This window comes from Anomalospiza imberbis, chromosome 15 (assembly GCF_031753505.1).
Source record: "Anomalospiza imberbis isolate Cuckoo-Finch-1a 21T00152 chromosome 15, ASM3175350v1, whole genome shotgun sequence".
Lineage (NCBI taxonomy): Eukaryota > Metazoa > Chordata > Aves > Passeriformes > Viduidae > Anomalospiza > Anomalospiza imberbis.
This window is the reverse complement of record NC_089695.1, coordinates 6647534-6667773: the sequence shown is the minus strand read 5'-3', so window position 1 is coordinate 6667773 and position 20240 is coordinate 6647534. Positions and strand designations below refer to the sequence as shown.

The window sequence follows — 20240 nt, the reverse complement described above, 5'->3', positions numbered from 1 at the left end:
CTTGTGCTATTTACCATCAAACCAGTCCATAACAAAAATGCTTTTTTTCATCTGCCAAATGACAACCACTTGTATTCCTAAAACAAAGAATTCGATTCCCTCAAAGGCAAATAATTTGATAACAGAAACCATCTGTCTGAATTTTCTGTCCAAGCACTCAGACAGCTCTTGCACAGCTTTAGCAGTTTCACAAGTATGAAGAAAGGAAGGTAGTGGGTTGTTTTTGGCTTTTTTTCCTTAAGTATAAGTTTGATAATAAACCTGAGGCACACAAGCCCAGCTTTATTCTTTGGAGTCCAAAAGAGCAGATAGCCAGTCCTAGACACGGAGACCAGAGAATCTGGTTCCAAAATCACTTAAGCAGTCATCTAGAGAAAATGAAGAGCTCTCAAAGCTGTGAGAGCTGGCTGGCTGTGCTGCTAGCCTTTGGGAAAATGTAGCATGGATTACCTAAAGGGTGATCAAGCTGACAGGACATTTGCATATTTTAACTCTGAAGTTTGCCATCAAGATGGTTTTCCAAATAGAAGAAATGTAAAGTTTTTACACATGAAGCCTTTAGTTCTTTCTCTCAATCTTGCAAATGTTGTTTTTGTCAAAAGCTTTCAAAACCTACATAAGAATAATTCTGAGCTCATAACACCTATTTAGAAAGTAACACACTCTTACTGTTCACATTTGTTACATTTTCACTGTATCTCAACAAATACAGCAAAATTTTCTTATTCCTTCTCATGGCAACATAGCAAGAAGCTGAGTCACAGTACCATGATGTGAACTAGTTCCTTCCTCAGGACAAACTCTGAAACACCACTCCCCCTTTTGGTTCTGCAAGCAGACAGCAGTGGTAATTGCTTATTAAATAATTCTAATTAAAACCAAGCAGGTTCATCCTGGATTCCCTCACCTTAGCTCTGATTAGTGGCTCTACACAGACTGTACATCTTTGCTGAAATGATCAAAAGAGAAAATCCCTTTAAGCAGTTACAAAGTACATTCTCCACTCAGAGGCATAAAACCCACTTATATTTCACTTAAATCCTACCTCTAGCATGCAACTTCTGCTGTGTCATTTCTTCTGGCTCTTGCATGTAGTACTTTAGTGCATCTGTCACTGCCAACACCTGCAAGTATGAAAGAATTAAAACAAAAATGCCCTCATTCTGCAATAGTTAAATATGGGAAGAAACCTGTACAATATGCATGCTACCAAAACCAGGTACACTTCTTAGAGGCATTCAGGTCTTCCTTTAAAAAGCTGACTTTTCTCTCAAAACTGAAGAGGATTCTCTTGTCCTCAAAATACACACAGACTAACACATTCCAGATGCAAGCAGACAAATAACTTTTCAGCTCTAACTAGTGGGTAAACACACACCATTTTGTCAAGCCTTCTTATATCAAGTAGTTTTTTTTTAAGACAAACCACAGCATTCCACACACTCTTGTGACTTTTTCCTCTCAGATTAATCTTTCACATTTATCCCTTTCATGCATTCTGCTACAGAAGCAGATTTCTCATTTAAGATATATTGCCTTGTAAGATATATTGCATTTACTCAAATGCTTTCCTTCATTTGGCAAATTGCTAGAATTCCAGGGGAAAAAAATCAAATCACTCACAAAAAAATACAACAGCTGGTCTAAACATGAAGCACTAAGGCACCCTATCACATTCTAAAAATAGAGGCATTTCATTATAATTATTGCATATTTTCTGCAGTGGAAATATATTGGGTGTACCATTAGTTACAACACATGGAGTCAGACTGGAAACTCTGAACCAATGCAGAGACCTGCCTCTGTCAGTGAGGCAAACCAATCTCAATTCTACATTGCAAGTAATCTTTCAGCAACACTGGCAAGGATGGGATTTTCATCTAAAAATTCACACCTATCTCAAGCAAATAGTCTAGAACAACAGAGGATTATAGGAAATAAAAAACAACCATCTATCTAATTAGACCCAAGAGTCTTTATAGTTTTACACAGGTATTTTTCTAGTTCAGTTTGCAAACCTTATTCCTATCTGCAAAACACATCAGTGTGCTGTGAACATAGCCTGACTGAGAAGGCAGCCAGGGTAGCTTCTTCCTTCTTCTTGGAACATCTTCTGGTCTTTGAGAAAGAACACGTTGCGCATCATGTAGATGCAATGCACACACAAAGCCTTGTCTGAGTGGAAGCAAGGAGGAAAAGAAAAATACACACCAAAAAGATAAAAATGTAGAATGGCCTTTATAAACACCCATCATCATTTACCTGCTCTTGTAAGGCAACACAACAGAATCTGGATCAGGCCCAAAGAGGAGCTATTCTTACACAGGCATTTTTTCCCCCTAAATCAGTATTTTCTGCAGGATATTACTGAAAGTGAAAGCAACCAAATGAAAAGCATCAGATTGATGTATTAAATTATTTCTTAAATTTACATTAAAGTAGTTAAGGAAGCAGAAGATTCTGAATTTTCTGTATTGTCCTTCAACAGTCTTTTATAGCAAAGACAAATTTAAGGAATGTGGAATGACAAACTAGAAGAAAGTACAATTTTCTCTCAGAACAAGAGTATCAGCAGAGCTGTTACTCAGCCATACCAGCTTACTTCTCTTCTTCTCTATCCCTGACACAGAGTATTTCACTTTGCAAGCAAACACAAGGCAGAATCAGTTTTAAAACAAACAAAACCCCCCACAAACTTTTTTTTTTCTCAAGTTTTTACTCAAATGACTCCATAGTAGTAAGTCACTTCATACAAGTCTTTGACACCTGCCATAAACTAAATGCTAAAATACACTTGGATCAAAAAAACTCTGGCACAAATAACATTGCATTTTGCAGTGAAGAACTCCCCTTCCTAAGACTGGGATCTCTCATCACCACATAAGAGCTGGGGTTGGTTATACAAGAAACCTCACATGGAAAAAAGAACATGAGAACATTCCCCCCAAGACTAGACAGGGAGATTAAGTGTGTCTGAATTGACAGGAACATACTAATTTATGCCACATACATTGATCCATTTTTCAGTATTCCAAAATTCAGCTAGTAGGACATAGACACTGGATATACCTCTTACAAAGAGGTGTGGTCTACATTTTAAAAAAAAGCTTGAGACAGATGTCAAGACAAAAAGCTATTAATCTCATTAGATATGTTCTTTAAATAGTTAATATATAACAAGCTGTTATATCCATATCCATAACCATATCAAATGTAGAAAAGATCTGAATAAAATGTGAGGCTTTTAAATAGCAAAAACAAACTATTTCACTTTTGTTTCATTTGTTGATTGAGTTGCAACATGACTCGTGTGTACATAAATCTGAAGTTATTTGATTTGAATAGTGAAACTTAACAATGCTAAAAATCTGAAAGACTGTGTTTAATGAGTTTAATGAGCTTCTTTGAAGCTCACAGTGGCTGCTTTTCATGAATTGTTAATTCCTTACATTATTTAGAATACCCTCTCCACATATTAGAAAGCAGCACTGGTCATGTAATAACAATTTATATTGATTAAAATGTCTACATTACCATTCTTATAACTTATGTGACAATGTATATTCTAAGTATTTCTAGCTACTTTAGAGATTCTATAAATACTCCATACACATCCTTTCCTTGAAATGACCAAATCATCATCCTGTTGCCATAGCAGCAAGTTGGTTTTTGAAGCCCAGACCAGGGAGGTGGCTGTGACTGAGTCCAGGTAGGTAAATTAGCTCATCCACCCATCTGCTTCTGCCATGGCACAGAAGGGAAAAGCCTGAAGAGTTTCTGTTCCTCCCACACCTCCTCCTGCATCTCAGTCTGATATTTCACATGTCTACAGACTAAAAAACCAGCATGATCTGGTTCACTTCAGTTCCTCCACTTCCAGCTCTCTCAAAGATCCCAATCAGTTGAAAAAATAACCCCAAACACACAAAAAGAATGGAGCTCCCCAGTCCCTTATAATTCAAAGCATGTGTTTCTAAGCAAGAATATATGTATGGTTTTCACGACAATATGCAATGAACCTGTGAAATAACACCATGGGGTAATAGGCAGCATCCTGCTATTGATGGTTCAACTCCAAAATCATTTGACTCAGGCATTCTGGAAGGCCAGCAGAACAAGTAGGTTTAAGTAACTTTTAATAACACCTATAAACTGCTGTAAATCAATATACTTGGCCAAAGCAGCAAAGATGTAAAGCCATTCAGTACTTGCATAGGACTGAACTATTAGGCATACATTTGACATGGACTCTGTTCTGGCAGATGTTCTTTCCACAGAAAGGAATCTGTTTCGAGATCAAATCTTACTGTACCAAGCATACCCAAACATCAAAATAGATGGTGATTCCTGTAAATAATTTCAGCAATAATTTTCCCGGAAATGCTTCAACTAATGCCTTTGCTCAAAAATCATCACTAACATCAGACTCATACTGACAGACTTTTTGTCTTAATACAGTGAGCCAGTTCACCTATTTTGATCATTTTTATTCACAGTCTCCCAAGTCACTAAGATTTAAAATTAATAAGGAGTTTCACTAAGGCAATCTGATGTCCCTGCAGAGTGCAATGAGAGCTTTTAGACAAGAGGGGCCCTCACAGCTCTCCTAGAAGCAGCAGCACAAGTGAGAGCTGGGACACATTTGCACAAAACCTGCTCTCTTTGATGTGCCTTGCATTGGAAACACCAAATCAAAGTCTCCCAGACATAGAACTTAATTTTCAAAACCATAATCAGTTTTTGTTGATGTGTTGTTGCATCTTCATTTTCTGATACGAAAGAGGGTCATGAACATGTCCAACTCAGCACAATGTTTCAGTACAAACTTAAGTTTCACATGGGTTTTTACAGACAAATGTTCTTTCAGTGGCCTTTTCAGATGGCTGTTCACACCTTTCCCCTAAAAACACATCAACTGGGAGTGATAAAGCTAAATGTGTGAGAAAGCAAAACAAATGTGTTGAATTAGACACAGGACAATTCAGTCTCAGCTTTCACTTCTTGCTGCCCACACTAATGGTCATTATCCCTCTTGCCTGATGAAAAGCATTTATCCAATCCATCAAAAAGTTTTTTCTTTGCCTCCAGAACACAATCATGCCGTCTTCTCATTTAGCAAATAGAAAATGTTGCCACTAGTGAAATATTATTACTAAGTAAAATTAATTATGCAATAATCAATAACAATATTTTAAAAGAAGATGTAAGTTTTAAGCATTTATATAATTTCTTCAGGTTTCCCCAGTGGTCTTTATGTAATGTGGAATAAAACCAGAGTGAGTTTATCTTAATCAAGTGGAATAAAAAAAAGTATCAAATGACTTTAAAGTTAAACAATTTTCATACACAGCACATGATTAAATAACTGACATCAAGTTAAAAAGGGAAAAAAACAGCAAAGTATAAAAGCTCACAATGGGTTTGCTGTAAGAATGCACAATATGCTTCTTAGAGATTCAAGAGGCAAGGCTGGCAAAAAATCCACTTGAAGAAAACAAACTTAATGAGGCCATGCAAATAAAGCAGCCAGCAGTGCCACAGGTTCAGTGTCTCCAACTACTTCCATATTTTCATCTGGATGGAGTAATCAGCTGGATGAATAAGAAACAGAATCTTCATTGGAAATCAGGTTCCTTTTTCTTGTCAAAGGGACAGGAAAGGAAAAGGGAACCAATGTTTTCTGGAGAGAAGACTGCACAGAGCAAAATGAACAACATTCAAGCCTCAACACCAGGTAAGTTCTCAATGCAGAACACACTTAAAAAAAAATATTTGCTTCTGTATAATTTTCAGTTTGCTTTGTTTCTGTGAATGAGCTCACCTGCTTTCCATGTGTATAGCAGATTCTAATAATACTTAGTAACTATTTGTATTAAGAAAAAATATCTATGCTTATACTATACAAGAGTTAACAAATTCCAAGAAAGCCACTATGATCTCTTCATTGAGCTAATCCATCCCAAAAAAACTCCTAACCAACATATCTTCAACATTGTTTTGCATTAAATAACAGTTGCCCAGGTCCTCCATCTCCTAAGACTGTATACAGCTATTAATTTTTAACTCTGCTTGCAAAAAGGACTTGCACATTTTATTAGCTAAAACTTCACTGTAATACTCAGATCTGATTTTCAGATAAAGTCTAGCTCATAGAAAACCAGAAATATGTGCATGTATGTACTAAAGAATAAATCTCTGGAAAATTATATCTCCACTCCCCTTGTTCTCCTTTAAGTGTTTGGGTTCTCCCGCCTCCTTGGGGCTGATACACACAACAAGAAAAGCATATCCCAAACAGCCCACAGCCTCAGTTGCAGAAAGAGAAGTGTTGGAGAGTGATTTAATTACTGTGAAGATGCTTGGTCCCATTAGGGTGACCCAGAGTACACAAGGAATTTGCGCTGTCAATACAGATAAGAAAATTCATCAGCTCTCAATCAGTTAAGATTTCACCTTTGACTTAAATTTCCTTCTACTCTGTTATCACAACCAAGCATTTTATTCTACAGGAGGTCTAAACCATTCATGCAAATTTAATTTATGGCAATTTAAACTGTGTCAGAAAGTTAATAATGTAGGAATAATGCATGTGTCTCTCACTGAGTTCAATCAGTGCCCATTAATGTGTCTGTTATTTTGCCTTTTTGTTATTCATGCGTTCTAATCTGAAACCACATTTACATTGAGTGGAAACAAACTTGCCCAGCTCATCAGAGCTCAAAGTAAAAACCTAACTTGCCCAAAAGACATATTTTACTGAAGTGATTATATTTTTCTTAATAGAAGTAAATTACAAAAGTTCCCACATAGATGTAACAATTACAAATATTTGCAAGTGCACTTTGATTCCGCCTGCCAAAAAACCTAAATATTATTCAATTGTTTATTTCAGCAAACTCACTGAAATACAGTGCATTGCAAAAAGAAAAGTATTAGCATTAATAATTGCTAACAAAGAAGAAGAAAGTCTCACTAAACGTATTTTAACAGTGGGAAGAGAAACAGAGTATTTCAGTGCACAATTGAGTTTTCAGAGTTTCTTCTAACCCACAATGCCAGAAGCAGCAGATTAACCTACTTTCTGTGGGCACAAGACTAGAATCTATTGCTGAGTGCAGCTGTCAGAACCACCTGCAAATCTTTGGCTTCAGTCAAGTCTCAGAAGTAAGCCAAAGGGTGATTTCAGGATGCTGCAGTGTCCATTTGAATTTGTTTGCAAAAAACAAAGTGAAAACATGACCAGTATAAACTAGGAAGGTTGGAAGCTGCTAACCATGTCTGCCTAGAGGCTTTAATTAGACCAAGCTGATATAATTTGTGCTTGTCATATTTTTCCAGACTATGCAATGATGTCAGTTTGACCTTTGTTTTCATGTTAGCCTAAAATTGCCTTTCCCACCTGAATTTGAGCATGTTTGGGTTAGCCGGGGAGCAAGCTGCTACTGCCAAGAGGCAACGGCAAGCAAAACCAATTGTGTGGGGAAAATCTAGGTCTCACAGGTAAAGGACAAATTAAGCTAGGGACTTCCAGCTGCCAGCAAGCTACCTTCAAACAGTTCAAATGAGTACTGCAAAGTTCAGGTGCTTATCCAGACTCTTCCAGATATGCCTCAAATTGAAACTTAGAACAGTAATTATGCTAACATTTCCTGAAAGTAATATCTTCAAACTCACCATTCTCTGCTTCAATGAGAGAAACCCCACTGGGTTTAGCTATGGACTATCCAGACTACACAAGAAACACAAGTTTCCTTTACAGCACTTGTGCATTCATTCAAAAGACCTCCAAAGACTATTTTGTTTCCACTGCTTTGCCCACTGACAACTCAATACAACAGCCACCAGGCTGAATGGACATGTTCCACAAAGCCTTCCTCAGCAGACAGGACCTGTTCCTGGGAAAATTGTGCATTCTGGGGGCACACAGAGAAACAGTCATTTTTTCTTTTCTGAATCAAGAGTTCATGAAACCTGAGCAAAGCAAAGGTTGGCAGGTTCACAAACATAGTCTGAGTAATCGCAGAACATTCTGATAAGAAGAGCTCCAATAGTCAAAGCTCAAAAGTTGGGGGAACTAATAAGTTGTCTTAAAGTTTCCCAGCTAAAGTGAAAATGCTGGAAAAAATATCCAGGATGACAACTAACTTTATAACTACATAGAAGTATTAGAATGGCTCAGAAAGTAACATTAGAAATACTTCCATTAGTTGTTTGTAACATCCCACATTACTGTAGAAATGAAGATTGTTTCAATGGCTAAGCCTCAGCTATTTAAAAACCATGTTGAACCCTGCCCATTTCTTGCCTTGTGGAGTTGTATGTATGACAGGACACAGCTCAAGGTGCTTACCCGGTAGCTGTAAATGATTCTGCATCTATGTTACACCAGTTGTGCCATGACAGCCCCCTCAGATGAGATGAGCTGCTGAGAAGCTGCTTTCCCTCTGTGCAGCTCTGCTCTGTGTGACAGAGCCCTGAACACAGGTTTGTGATCAGCCTTGTGCTGCAGACACTGCGCCAGCCTTAGGTACCAGCTGAGAGCTAAGAACCAGCACAACAGCTGCTCCTAGTACATATCAAAGTGAGCCATCCTTTTAAAAAAACTCTTCAGGAACTTCCCACTAAGAAAATGAAGGCTTGTGTGCTCAGACACAAAGAGCATTCACACAATCCAGTCTGCCAGCTCCAGTTTGTGAGCAAGCTTTCAACAGGCAACAGCTCTGAAAACCTACATGTCTGTTACTGTAAGGACAACCTGACTTTAGTATTACAAACCATTACAGCTCAGCAACCACATATCACATGTACAGATAATGATCTGGATCTTCATGGGAGAACCACAAAGGGACCATGGAGAGAGCTGATCCCAGCTCTGGACACGTGGGATGCACAGCCCTGCGGTCCCACAGGACCCAGCCCAGGCTCTCGGGGGCAGTGAAAGCTCCGTGCTGAGCCAAGGTCAAAGCCACTGCCCTGTCCAGCCCAGCAGCCTCCTCCCAACAACCTGAGGATTCAGAGTCTCAGATTCCAAGCACTGCCTCTGTTGCCCTGGCTCTGGAGTAGGACTGCAAATTCAGTACTAAAGAAGCCCCTAACTGGGCACCAAACCCTAATCCACATCAAGTAATTTGGATATGGTTCTACCCCAATCCATAAAGACACCATGCTGCAGTCTTCTACTGCTGCCATGAAGAAAGCTCAACATTTAAGCCAGAGCAGAAACAAGCTATTCAGCTTTTGATTATTCTTGTTTGTCATCGCTAACTTTTTAAAACAACAGGTTTATGGGCAATAAAGTTTAAGACATAACTTCTACTCAGGATTCACACTGTGTCTCACAGGGCCATACTTCAATATTTTTAAAGCTGATTCACCTTGCTTCTGAGGCATTTGTCTTCATTTACTCTAATGGGATGGAGAAGATCTTCATCTGATGCATTTTATTTTTACAGATAAATTTGAAGTGTAAAAACAATTTATAATCTGAAAGATGTTAGGAGCTTTCTTATTTGTAACACAAGCACAAAATCCTACCTGAGATTTGTGTTAGTATGCACGCATGAAATTGGTTGGCTTGTGGTTCTTTAAAGTTTATTTTACAACTTCAAAAAAACCCCAACTGAAAATAATATTTTTAAAATAATTAATTTTGTATTTTGCTTACTTGTAAAGTGATTGTCAATTTAGGCACAGAAAAATATTATGTTATTAAAACTACTGAGAGCTGTCTTGGGTGAAATAACTCATCTCTTAGCCTGTGATCAAGGCAAGTTAATCCACTAAGCACCATGAAAAAGGCTGCTTCTGCTCCTTACATTGCATCAGAGTAGGAAGAGGTCTGATAAAGAATGGATGAATAGGCAGAACAAATAATTTTTCATTCAACTTGCTTTTAGCAGCAGAGAGTAATTAATTTAGATAAATTATATCAAGTGTCCTGCATTTTATATGAGATTTTCATTACAGTAATGATGCTTTGATTAAGGCTCCCTCTAACACGGATTATCTACAGGAGGAAATTAGCACTTTCGTTCCCATTTTCTCTTCACAACAATCCTTGGCTATCATCAGCTCAGAGGCATTGCCCAAAGCAATCTCTGCTCTGACTCTGAGCCCATGGAGAATCTGTAACATTATTACTGATGTAGAATCACAGAGCAGGGTACTCCCACTGACATCTCTGCAAAGATTCCTACCCAAAGAAACTAGAAACTAAGACCTTTAGTAATGCCACAGTCACACAGGCATCACGGTCATAAGAGCTGGTTTGGATGTCACAGGTTTCTTACTTTGAATACTTAGACAAAATAACACTCTTGCTGAATCAAGACCTGAACTCCATTCCTGGAACAATACCTGTAGAGGAGATGGAGGTTTGGTTACAAGAGCCCACTTATTTTCTGGTTATTTCTCCATATGATTTCAGTGTACAATGACAGATCCTTGGTATGCTAATGAAAACACAGAGCAGCCAACCTCTCTGTGCTTGCTATGGAGGTATTTCCACAGCCAGGTTCCAAATATACAAAGCTTTATGAAACCAGAGTCAATGAATTCAGTCATTGACTGCAAACCCAGTCAGAACAAAGTCACTCTGAACATGCCACCCAAAACCATCAAGTCAGGCCATCAGATTACTGTCTAAAATTCCAGAATGACACAGTAGCCAGCACTCTCTCCTTCTTTGAAAGGGGGAATCATGAGTTTTCAGGTATGCCACCCAACTGAGAGAGTTACTAGAATCCCAGATTACCTGTTTGAGGAACAGGGAAAGCAGGTATAGAATAATATTTTAAAGTATGATATTTAGTCGGTATTTCAAGCTAGTTTTCCAGAGGCCTACCCGAGTTTGGTTTTGCCAGAGTATCACAACCTATAAACCCTGATCATTTACAGTGGCATTTTCTGTCAAGATTCATGGCACAAGGAAAGAAGTTTCTTTCACTTTTGATTTCCTGGCCACCTGAAAGCAGAATTTACCTCCATTCAATAATGTTTGAAACTTATTTTCTTCATAATTAATTTCATTTTTTTACCTTTTTACTAGATCCTCTTCTGACAAGAAAAGGAAAGCTTGTTCCAGCAACAGTCAAACAACAAGCAGCTAAATTGCAAATGTCATTTCCACATCATTGAAATTAACACGTTTCAAAATGTAAACCACCAGCTAATCTAAAATAATTTAATACAGGAGGGTAAAAAGCAATGTTTTTGAATTGATTGCATCTTCAATTCTGGGGTTTTTTTCCTCACCAGTAAAGTGAGAAAAGCCACATTTTAAATAAATAAATAAATCAAAGCTACAGTGCCATTAAGAAAGCTTTTAATCTCTCAGAAGGATAAAGGGCTATTTTTGCCCTCTACATTTTAAAGGAAAAATGCATTTATTTGGTCACAAACTACTCTATCAAGCTCAATGATTCCAATCGCAGTTCACATTAGAAGAAATAAACATAATATCCAAAACTGGCTGCTCCACCCAGTTCTGCATTTGCTAAAAGACCTAAAGAACATCTTGCCTTGAAAAACATTGTGCATTCATAAAATAGAAAAGTGAAACAAAAATCATCAAACTAAACAATAATCTAGATCAATCAGATGAGCTAAGAAACAACTTAGGCCAGAAAAATAAAACAAAACAAGCTTTAACATACTTAGTTGCTTAAACAGTCACAAGAAATAGAGTGCAAAATGGTCGGGTTTTTCTTGCTATAAACAAGGAGGGCCTCATTCATCAAGATGTACCACTGCTCCCATGCAGAGCAAAGGCTGCTTGTCCCAGTTTAATTTGAGGGAAAAGGAAGAGAAATTACTTTTTTCTTGCAAATAACCCTAGAACTTTCAGCACCATTCATCACTTCAGTATGGTGAGATTTTCAAACAAGAAGATCAGGTGTATCAGTAGGAAGCAAGAACTTACACCCCTAAATTTCTACCTGCTTTTAACTGAACTGGTTGTCACATTTAATTTTAATGCCCGTCACTCAAATCACTAATTTAGAATTTGATCACAATACTATATGAGAGTTGCCACATTTCTCTTATCAGCTTTTTACAAATACTCTATGTGTTAAAGAAATAATTCCCACATCACTCAAAATAACTCAAGATGACAAAAATTCTGCTAGACCATTGCAAACCAGATGATTATGAACATACTTCTCACTCTCTCCCTGATCCCAAACACAGCTCATGTAACTGTTGGGTTTTTTCTTTTAGAGGTCCTTCAGAGACTACAACTTCAAAAGCATTTATGGGAATAAAATTCTGCAGCATGTCCCAGAGCTCCTCAGACAGGCTACTACATGACTATGCACACACACAACAGAAGGAGGATATCACCTACATTAAACAAAAATGAAACCAACAAAAATATAGAAACTTCAATATATGCATCATATTAATAAAAATTCTTAGAGATCTAGTAGTTATGATCAGAATTAGGTTAGCAATGACTATTTCCCCTGTGTTGGTTTTGAACTTTATTTTAAAACAATATATATGTGCCTCGATGTGTGAGGTGAAGGATTCTAGTCACCAAGAACAATGAACAAGCACAAGGCCAAGTATAAGCCATTTGTGAATCCTATTCCCAGTTTTGACCAAAGCTAGTTAGGAATTTTCCGGCAGAAAATTAGATGAAACCTAAATCCTTGTAACTTGGGGACTCAAATATGTTTGATTGGAGAAGGAAGAAAAAAACCCACAGTGTCTTTTGCTTCCTGTGTTTTCAATAAACTTCTTTTATTTGATACCAAGAGAATTGCAGGGAGAGAATTTATCTTGAAAAGATGGAAATTCTATTTAAATTATGGAAAAAAAGTTGAAAGAACATTCCCCATCCCAAAATCCTGGGGCTTCCAAATGCTGAATCAGTTAAACCAAAAACTCACAGATTGAGATTTCTCAAAATGTTTTTAGTTTTTTCTCTAGTCTTAATTCCATTACTACTTTTTAGTTTCTTCAAAACTGGCTACCTTCTCTGTACCAATTTTTAATTCCCTGCCTTCCCCACCTACCTCTTGTTAGAGACAATGAGGTTAAATTTCTATTAACATTAAACAAAACTGCTTTATGGGCTGTAATAACAATTAAATCACAATAAAACCCTTCTTGTATTTGTGCGGTGGAAAAGCACTAATAGTCAGAGTTGTACTTCTGAAAAATACCACTATGGCATGTTCAGGTAATAAGAAGTGGAGAAGTATCACCTTCCCCTTAGATCAGCCTCAAAATTGATTTCACATACTCTAAACATCTGAATGTTCAGGGTTCATAATTAGCCCAGTAGCCCTGAAACTGATAATTTGATTTATCAGTTGCCACAACATTCTTCCTACTAAGAGAACGAGGGGACATACGTCTTCAAATGTCCACCTCCCCTATTTATAGGGGGAATACAGTTCATCTTTGCAGGTTACCCTGGAATGAACCAAATGTCAGCTCTCAGAGGTATAAACTTCCTCAGAGTACCAAACTGACAACAAAAAACTATATACCAGTTTCTTACACAGATAATTTATAGTACAACTTGTCCCTGATGCCTTACCAACAATGTTGTCAGAGAAAAAATTTTAAATAATTTTTAAAAATAATTTAAGCTATTGCTTTATCTGTCATCACATTCTAAGAATAAAGGAACTGGGGAAAGCTGTTACTAAATATTGAAGACTGAGTGAAGTATCAGTTTGCTCCTCCAGAGACTGCCAGAGATTGACCAGACTGATCCTATGCTGATACAAGAGAAGACTTGACACTCTTCCTCCTTTATCCATAAGCTATTAATTACTGGAGCCTGAAATCATTATACTTTGCCTCTCTTAATTTTAGTCAAAAATAAAACCTTAACTTGGGCATGTCAGATTCTTTCAGTTATCTATCTTTCTTCATGAAAAAGAAAAAAAAAGCTTAGCACTTTCAAGGTAAGAGTAACTTCACTCATCATTAGTGTTCAGTTTGCAATGTTTTTTGATAAAACAGACAATGTTTTATCATCCGGTAACACCTTCCCCCTGGGAGCAGCACACATACCAGGTGTGTCCTGGTGTGGGACTGTGTTCATAAATAGCTTGAGCAGCATGGACTAGGGTGTGGAGACAGATGTGATTAGAGGAGATGGGGCACTGCTAGCAATTCCCCCTGTTGCCCCCTAGCCTGGCAGAGCATTACCAGTTGCATTTGGAAACCCCACAAAGACCAAGTGCAACCACTAAAAGAAGTTCCTTGGTCTCTGGCTGGGCATGGCAGGCCCCTTGGATGTACCTACACAGACCAATTCCATGTAGCTGGTGTTTTGACTATGTCTGTCAGTGTGAGCCCTTGAAGTGTTCTTCAACCCATGTGTGACACTTCTGAAACAGCAGGGACAATCTAAGCTTTGATATTAGATAGTTATCTGCAAATGTTGAAATGCAAAAACATTTTTACCTTGCTCTCACTGTACCCCTGTTCCATTCCCCAAGATTTGGTAATAAAATGTAGATCACTGTAGGTCAGGTCTGTTCCAGGAATAAACACTGGATTTAACATTAACACAGGTTGGACTATTGGAAACCCTATTTTAATTTTATGGGCCTCTTAATTTGAACCTATATAGAAAGAGTAGACTGAAAGGATTAAAAACTCATTAAATCTCAACTACCATTCCCCTACCACCTGCAAACATATAAACAGAAGAAGTCACTTGTTGGCCTTCAATAATCTTCCCACCATCAACATATTCTCAAAGCTAATCATAAGGTACATTATAGGTCAATCACCCTTTAATTCTGTCTCCAGAGAGAACAGATCCTTCATCAAATACCAGGCAGTAACCTTTCAAAAGGTGAGCCTGAATTCATAAATCAGGCAATAAAAAAAAAAAAAGTAGTTAAAAAAATAGTTTTTAAAGAAGCTGGGCATCAGCCTAACTCCATTTAGTCACTCCACACACAGCTTCCTCTCTGAGCTGCCGCAGAAATTAGTACAATCCAGCTCAAAGCTAATATTCTCTAAGTTGCTGACTACTGACAAACATTTCCTTGCCTGCTTTTAGACAATGAAAAATCACACATATTCAAGTCTTCTGTTACTGAGCCCTATACCAGATGCTGCCCTAGTGATTTTAAATAGATTCTCCCTTCTGCAAGCACAGAACCAAACATAGGCTTGGGCTTGCTTCATAATAAACTCCCTGAGTTGCTGTGTCTGCACATGTGTGCCAGAACATTCAACCAGAACCTGCAGTATCTCTGCTTTCTTCTGCCAAGGACCCCTAGGGAAGAGTCTAGCTCTTTGCTCAATCATGTCAAATCATTTTGACATTTATGAAGACCTGATATCTTTTAAAGAAACACTATTAAGTGTTTCACTATTAACACCAAACAATATTTCCTTATCTTTATCAAGAACTTTCATTAGGAAGGGAAAAAAAACCCAGAAGAAAAATGTTGAGCTTTCATCAAATTTATTAGAAAATTAATAGACCTAAAGTTAAGTCTAATCATCTTCACCTACATTGTTTTGGACATGAAAAACATGCTGATAATTTTCAGCAATTAGCAGTGCTTTTCTCTCTCCACATCTTTTGCCAGTGCTTCCCAAAAGACACCAGATTTCACATCTTATTTCCGCTGAACCACTCCACTTCAGGTGAGATGTTCCATGGCTGCTTTTTGTTGGCTGTCTACAGTAAGACACACCAAGCAAGAGAGATAACCGTCCACTCCTTTGTAAGTAACATACATGGTTTTTCTCTCACCTGACAAACAGCAACAAATTAAACCTACCAATCTACTAATAAAGTTATTTTTTACAAATTCTAAGCCAAAATAAGAATAAGATTTAATCTACAAGGGGTCTGCATATCAAGGAATCATTATAAGTTGAAAATACCTCCAGATCAAGTTCAATCTTCGCTCAAAATTATGAAAAAGCATCAGTCTGCCTTCAGCACCGCACAATAAATACAGACAACTGGCCAAAGGTGGGACTGTAACACCCCACAGCAGAGCACCAGAAGGAGGGCACTGCCAGGGTTAAGGAACTTCAGATGGCAAAACTTCTTTAAGCAAGTTCTCCAAATGGCCCCAATGGGCCAACCTCTAAATGCCACAGAAAAAAAGAAAAAAAATCATCTTCAATTACATAAAAATGAAAAAGAAATGCATTTTGTTAACCTCAGCATGTACTTTTAAGTGAACTAGAACTTGAGCCCAGGAAGTTGCCCAGAGTCACACAGAACACACGAGGTAAAAGTTCTTTAAGTCCTAAAAAAAGCCTTGCCGCAAGCCTAACCTCCTTTCCTTCAGTCTCCTTTTTTCCTCCCTTTAGTCACTGAGACATGAGCTGAACTTCAATTCAAACTTAAAAATACTTCAGGCAAGAAAATTACAGAGTTTGCAAGTTAAGGCTACATTCAGATGGTTATACTTGACTAAAAGTCCTATTTGTCAAACTGGCCAAAACTTAGGGACAGGAAGCAGAATAAGGTACAATCGTCATATACAGTTTCCTAGAGCCATCTAAAAAAAAAAAAATTACAATATAGGACCTAAGCACAGAATGAAAAATATCATGCCTGAGGCTTTCTTTGCTGTGCAAAGTTAGAATTGATATCTACAAAAAAGAGTCCCACAAAGTCTCATAGTTGCTTTTAACATGTGAACAGCTGTGCAACCTGAACCCACAGGAACAGAACTGCAACGGGGTAACTAACATGATTTACAGAATTCTGCAGGAGCTGCTTGTAAAGAACAATACAGAATTTTGCATTGCAAAGGCTGTTGGAAAGCTAATGAAAGTGTATTAACTGTCAGAAAGCAATCAGCAATTCCACAAGACAGAAACAATAACACAATGAAGATAAGTCAAGGGGTTCACAAGACAAAACCAAGTAATCTCACAAGATGGTTATGTTAGCACGTGTTGATCACTTCCAACAAACACACCAAGTCCAACAGCAACCACACATCCCAGAAAATGCAGACTGCTAGAATTCAGGGAAAATAGAAGGTACAACTTGACAGACTAAGCAGGAATAGTTTAAGCATTTAGAAACTACCAAAAAAGCAAAAGCAAATTCTTCCAAAGGTTCTGCTATAGTAATATCAATTGTATAGATAACTCATGAAGTAAATCACCTCAGTCAATTGCTTATTTCCTACCAGCTGCAGCTAGAAAAATTTTCTACAAAAAAGACAGAGCAGTCTCTGAAGATGAAAATCAGAATAAGTCAAAGAAAGTTAAACATATCTATTTTAAAAGGCCATTACAAGTCCTTTTCTTTACAGCATCCCTGAAAAGTCAGACAAATTTTTATTAAAATCACCATTTTCCCAATAATTATTTTAAAAACCCTGTACTCTCATTTTATATTTGTGACCTAAAGTGCCCAGACCCTTAGGAAGTGTTTTATAAGAACTAATAGATTGCATAAACGAGCCATAATGGCTCTCATTAACTGGTCATTACAGCCACATTCCATCACTTACCAGATTATACGGCTTTTTTTTTTCTCCTTACTAAAAGACAGATACACCCTCCTGAGAACTGCCATGATCAAGTGTTATCACAATGAAACAGAAAACATTTTTTAAAACCTACACATCCATTTACAAAGAAAACGCTGATATATAATTGCATTAAGTTATGATTTAAGCACACAAATTTACCAAGTAGCATTAAGTAAAAAAAAAAAAAAAAAAAAAGATGCCTCCATCATATTTTTTCATAGCAGCTTAAGTTTTAAAGGTGCTTCAAACAGAAGCAAGGCGAGTTTTAGGTACACCCTCTTCCAGCTCCCTCAGCAGGCACACTGACCACCCCAGCAGCTGCCAGCTCTGCTCTCTGACCTCCCACAGACCAGCCCAAAGCCCAGCTGCCCTTTTAATCCTGAGCCACTTTTGTGGCCACAAAAAGACTCATGTTTCCAATGGTGAGAGGAGTTCTAACCAACTCTTCTCCATGAGAGGATGAGTAGAGAAAAAAGGGTACTGGCTTCTGTCACTCACAGCTCTGGATTTATTTCAAAGCTGAAGGGCTGAGTGCAGATCCTGCTCTCCCCAGGCCAACAAGGTTTGCATTGTTTCTATCTGGACCTTGACTCCTTCCTTTCCTGCAGTGTTGGCAGTTTCATTTACAGGTGACTGACAATGAGCAAAAATCAAAGCCTGCATCTGAAAGCAGCTATCTGCACTGGAGCAATACCGAGTCTGCCTTCAGCTGGCCAGTGCTGCATCAGCATTCAGACACAGGAAACCACCCTTCAGTCCACCAACACCGAAACCCCTCTTTTGACAGAAAAGAAAGTACCATAGCATCTCTCCAACAACGTGAAGCACCATGAATTACAGGAGTTGACTAGTTTCATACAGGTCTCAGACCTGAAATTTTAATGTCCAGTTCATGGACATTTGCTTAGTTCATTGCCCTTTGTTAGATCCAGACTATCATTTTCCTTTAGCTCAGATTTAGTGTAATTCTTTGCATGACTGTGGGAGAAGTTTAAAATTCCATTTCAATGATGGGCCTGGATACACTTGGACTACAAACACAGAGGGGCACTGTAGTTTCCCAATTTAAAAGGTATAAGAGTATTTCCTTCTCAAGGGATCTGTGTGAAGCCTGTTTCATTTGTGTTTTGCAAGACATTTCAGCCCCAGCCTGATAGAGGTAGCACTAATCTACACACTAAAAAGCACATTTTTCTCTGTGTTTGTTCAGTAACAACGCAGAATTCTGTTTTCATCATTCAAAGATACGAACAGACAGAATCAAGTAAAGAAGTCATCCATATTTTCTGGTGGAAGCATTCCTATAGGGAGGATCTTTTAAAAAGAGAGAAACATTTCATAAGAAAGAAAATTAAAAAGAAAACCTATTTAGTAAAGATCAGCTATTAAGAAGAACTCAGTTAAGAACTGTTGCAGCTTTAAGTGGCTCAACATAGAACAAACTGCCTGCTGTAGCACACCAAGTAAAGCCTGACCATTTCTTTTGCTCATTTTCTATGAAGGGAAAACCAAATCCATACAGAGTGATTGAAGAGGTCTTCTAGAAAAACAAGTTTCTTGAACAGGTTTATTTGGACTTGCCTGTTGAGCCCTCCTCTATAACATAGTTTATGCTGAAAGCATATTTCTGCTGTGGAAGAAGAAGGAGATTAAGAATATCAAGCTTGCTAACACTTTAATGAAAAATTACCTACTCAGGCTTGTTAGATCTTTTTCCCTTCAATTGAGCTGTGCATTGGGATAATTCCTTGCATAGCTTCCAAAAAAGCTTTTAGTCAGCAGCACTTCTATCCACCTTAGGGTAAGAAAAACCTCCTGCCTCCATCTCCCATGGAGCTTTAAAAGCAGGTCTGATTTCTCTTCATGTGGAGAGCTGCCATTTAACTTTCACTAAAGGCCAGACCAGGGTTAGATCTGAATCTGTGGCTAGTCAAGGAAAAAAAACAACACAGGAATGAATAATGCCAGCCTGAGGGAAGTGCTAAACAATAAAAACACTGCATCATGCAGCTTCCTTGCCTTCTTCCCAGTGCACCAGCCTCTCTGGAGTTCGCTACACTGCAGATCTTTGTTATTGTATCACTTCTTCCCATACTCTCATTCAAGAGGTTATCTGTGGCTTTAGAAGCAAGTGACCACAGGTTATCACTTGTGTTGCTCTGATGCATGAGAGCAAAGGCTAAGGTGTATTGTCATATCAGCTCATTCCACAAAACCACTCTCCCTCTCAAGAGAGGTGACATTTGTGTGACTTGGAAACAAACATCTCCAGGATCCCACTGAAAGCTAATCACTAGTGAGAAGAAATAAAGGTGGCCTAGACCAGTTAAGCCAGCTCACCTTAGGGCCAGATGCATGGTAGGGAAAGTGGACCTGTAACCACACAGAATTCCAGCTGGTTTTAATCACTGCAGGTTCACACTGTCAGATTCCCTTTGCATGCCTAGATCAACTACAGATTAAGGGTGCAAGGGGCCAGATGATTAGATCCTCATTTCATTCCAAAATTGCATCCCCATTTTATCTCAAAATTAAGTCAGGTCCATGCTTACACCCTTCAGGTTTTGAAATTCTTTAAGTGATATACTGATATGAGAGCAAGGGTGATGATCTTTCGCTGCATGATTTACATCCAGACAGGACTGCTATCCCTTATACTCATCTCTGAATTCACTCACTTTCCTGCAGCCACATAAATTGATTCCCTCTACTGAACTGAATAGAGTTACTGCTCTGCAGTTCCCAGCC

At 38.1% G+C, this 20240-nt stretch overlaps 1 long non-coding RNA gene across 2 annotated transcripts in view; it reads right to left on the bottom strand.

The window, feature by feature from the left end:
• Positions 1–416: 416 nt before the first annotated feature.
• The window catches only part of LOC137482954 (uncharacterized), a 35106-nt gene continuing 15282 nt past the window's right edge, over positions 417–20240 (bottom strand). The window contains exons 2-4 of one of the 2 annotated variants that reach the window (XR_011004287.1): positions 15496–15739; positions 2263–2367; positions 417–1124 (exon numbers count right to left, since the gene is read on the bottom strand). This is a non-coding gene — a long non-coding RNA (uncharacterized lncRNA). The remainder of the gene's footprint in view (positions 1125–2262; positions 2368–15495; positions 15740–20240) is intronic. The other variant, XR_011004286.1, reaches the window with a different exon arrangement.